Consider the following 4,224-nt stretch of genomic DNA (forward strand, 5'->3'; position numbering starts at 1 on the left):
ATGGATTGCCATGGTGACGGGCACGAGCTCACATCTAGAAAAATTGTGGGAAGTCATTAGCGCCTGCTTTATTTTTTTTAATTACTTTTGAAAACATTTATTGTGTAGCCTAAACCAGAAGAAGCTTTTTATTCTGCTTTTTTTCCCCCCACATCGTGGATCCATTAAAATAATGCTTTGTTCATGGCTATTGGATAATGCATAGATTGGTTCGTTTATATGACATTTTAATGCAACTGTAAACCCCTTTTTAAAAAAAACGTAATTATGAAAGCCACGGATAAACATTCAAAAGGACATGATAAAAGCTTCCTGTAATCAGTTCCAGGTTGCTATGGAAACCTCTGGTTCACTGATTTGCTTTGACACAGCTTTTAATGATGATAATAACAACAACACTAACAGGGTTAATCAAAAATATGAAATAATAAAAATAAAATATATTTTCTTCGTGTCTAATATTGAGTCTTCTTTATGGAAGCGATTCTGTAGCATAAATAAAAAGCAAAGTCAAAACAGTAAGTGCTTTTTCATTTTCAAAATGAAGCTGCATTTTTGAATCGCTTTCATACTTCTTGTCTTTATTTTTGCTAAGGCAGTATTTTGAAGAGGTTTCTTCTGGTGGTGGTCCACTTGTTTCCTTGCATATGTTGTAGAAATTGGTCAGAATCAGCAGACCTACTTCATAAAATCACATTATTTTCCAAGTGGAAACATGACTCACTAAAACTGTACAATCTGCAACAACCAGAAACAGACCGAAGCATCATTCATGCATGGTCGCTCTCACAAGTTCATACCCACACACTTACAGAGACACACAAACAGGTCACTTTGTGTGATGATCCTTGGCTGTCTAAATGCCATCTGTGTCCAGGTCCACAACGAGCTGCAGCAGTTCTTCATCTAACAAGCCATGGTGAAAGGCAAGAAAGCCTGGGTCTTACATCAGGCATGAGTTAGGAGGGGTTTTCTGAGTCTGCTTCACTGGCGACATGTCCTATAAAGCCAACTGCAAACTGCCCTGACAGCCTGGCTAATTTTACTACATTTCTCCAGCCCCCTCCTTCTTAAAACCTCACTACCCCCACTCCTGCCTTAAGGGCTCTGTCCTAGGAATGAAGGAATCATTGCATCTGATTGGACCATATTTTCACCACAGGAAATCAAATTGATTTGGGCATGAGAAATAAGGTCTCTCATGTGCACTTCATCCCCTTGGTTTAGGATCTTTTTTGGATAATGCTCTGAGGCTTGCCCACAGACTTTCATGTAGAGTTGCCATTACATCTGACTGCACAGTCAGAAAACGGAGATGCAGTTTGAAATAACTAACACAAAATATTGAGGTTTTCTGTGCCCTGTCATAGCTTTTGGTGTCATTACAAATCTTTAAACTAACAGTGGAAAAACAAGCACTCAGTGAAAACTTTCTAATTTTAAAATAGGAAAATCTGATTAGTGATAATAATCTTGATACAAAACATTAAGATTTGTGTTATGAAATGCAATATATAGAAACTGAAGGAAAACATTTTTTCTCTTTGTTTTGGCTTTTTTCATAAATACTTTTTTGTTTAATTTTAATCAAAAATAAAGATATGTAAAATTGTGTTGTTTTTCTCTCACAGGATTGTAATCATTTGTTGGCTCCACCCCTTCAGTTCCTTTTTTCCCAGCTTATCACAGTACAAAAGAAGTGAACAACAAGTTGTTGAAAATGGAGCTTTAACAACCATATTGAATGCTTGGATTAGGTTTAAACTAAAATCCATTTTCAAATTCATTCATTTAACAAATGGGTTTAGTGATGATGGATCTAAACTATAACTAAGATTAAGATCAACTTTATTAATCCCCGTAGGGAAATTCAGTTGTAGTAGCAGCACCATAAAATTTACAGGGAAGAAAAACTCTTGTATACATGTACACACATGGCTACCAGTTATTTGTAGAGTCTAATGGCTGATGATAGGAATGACTTCCTGTACCGTTCCTTAGCACAGCGGGGGTGAATGAGTCTACTGCTAAAGCTGCATCTCAGTTTGTCCACCACTTAGTAGAGAGGATGGGAGGGATTGTCAATGATCGTCCGCAGTGTAGCCAGCAGTCTGTCCCACACCACCTCATTCAGATTGGCAAGATAACAGACCCTGCCTTTTTAATGAGTTTATCCAGTCTGCTGGCATCCTTTGCTGGTAGACGGACTGGTAAAACATGTGGAGCCTCCTGCTGCAAACACTGAAGTCTACTCATGCACTTCTTGTAAACAGCCTCAGCCTCTTATCGAAAATGAAACAATATATTTGTTCTCAAAGAAAATAAATTGCAACTCAATGGACCATTCTTTCGTTGAGCCTAAACTCACTAAAAGCATATGATAGAATTCTAAAACAGAAGGGTCAAAGATGAGGGTGCATTCTGCAACAGCGATCCATACAAAACTTTTTCCAATGCATAAATAATCCTTATGTTAAACAATGTTTAATTTATTTTTCTTATTTAGTCGTGAACCTTAATTTTATTTACGTTTTTCTTACATTTTCAGCTGGATGATTTAGATGTGTGGTTTCAAAAGTCTGGCATCTTGGTCATTAAAAAACATTTTGCGCTGCTCTATTTTGTTTATTTATGAAAAAATATAGGATGATCATTCCACCATGCAGGACTTTAATTAGCATACAAATGTGGGCTACAGATTTGTAATAAGTGGCTTATTTGACAAAAAGGAAGATACATTTCTTTTCATAGTTTATACTCCCTTATGACTTTTCATTGTTATTGATGACTTTTTATTTAAAAACTCTATTCTCCAAGCGTGTGTGATGAGGAGCTCCTGCCATGTCTTTGAATTTGCTGATATCCAGCAAATAAACTGAAATTACCTGAGGGGACCCAAATGCAGCCAATCAAATCTCAATTTGTATGTTGTTCCACGCTGCTCGCAACAAGTTTACAGGAATGTAACTGGTGCAACAAGAAACAAGAACATCGATTTGAATGAATAACAACGTTCTGTCTTTGGTGTTAGGCTTAACTGTATCTGTTGGAACATCCAGATTTCCTTGCTTGAGGGCGGATCACCTGTCAAGGATGCTGACAGGTGTCGAATCGGATCCTAGGAAACGAAGTGCAGTGCAGACCTAGACACAAAATGCACCTGGGTACAGTAGCTAAAGGCCAGGCTTTGTGTGTGTGTGTGTTTATCTCCGAGTGAGATAGAACCAGATAGAAAAGAATTGAGGCAGAAAATAGACAGTGAATGAGATGCAGGCTGCAGTTGTCATACACTGGAATTTATCATCATTTGACATATTAACAACCCGTTGATAATTTCCTCAGTTGAAAGCTTCTATGCAAAAACAATGTCTTTGAATTTTAAGGAAAACTACATTCATCTAAATGGATGCATTTAATCAGCTACAAAAAAAGAAGACAGTGAGAAACACATCACCGAGATTACGGCACAGCAACAGTAGGAACAGTCATTTGTTCTCCTGCTCTTCTTAAGCCTCTTTTATATTGTGACACACTGAGGAATTCTAGCATAAAGTCTAGGTCAACCTCTTATCCATCTCATCCAGCACCAACAAGCCTCTGCTCCACAGCAATTATAGCTCAACAGGAACCTCTGCCAGATCCTGTGCACATCATCAGCGCTGCAGGAGTCTCAACTGCAATAACCAAGTCCCAAGAGGTTCCTGTGTTGAATAATTGTCTGAATTAAAAAGGGACTAAAAACAATGCTAATATTTGAAAAGGGGGCCAGTCATTTGAAGACATAAAAGCCATAAGGGATGTTAAAAAGTCATCAACAGCCTTTGCATGGGGCAAAAGTTATTTGGCGTTCAACTGTTCGGCAAGTTGTTCCAGTAAAAAGATGTGAGGTCTGTAATGTTCATCATAGATACACTTCAACTGTGAAAGACAGAATGTATAAAAAAATCATGAAATTACAATAAATTATTTAAAAATGCATAATGTTGCAGAATCTACGTACTAACAAGCAAAACTTCTGTCCTTCACAGATATGTTACTTCTTTAAGAAGACATTTTATCCTCCACTCTTTATGTGTGTTAATGGCACCTGTTTGAACTCGTAATATATAACAGACACATGTCCACTACCTTTAACAGTCAGACTGTAATGAGTTAAACAAATCTGTGTAAATTCTTTATTACTTTGACTAAAATGCTTGAAATAAATCAATATATCAAATCAAA

Source organism: Oryzias latipes, chromosome 5 (assembly GCF_053564925.1).
Source record: "Oryzias latipes strain Hd-rR chromosome 5, Olatipes_Hd-rR_3.1".
In the NCBI taxonomy this organism is placed as follows: Eukaryota; Metazoa; Chordata; class Actinopteri; order Beloniformes; family Adrianichthyidae; genus Oryzias; species Oryzias latipes.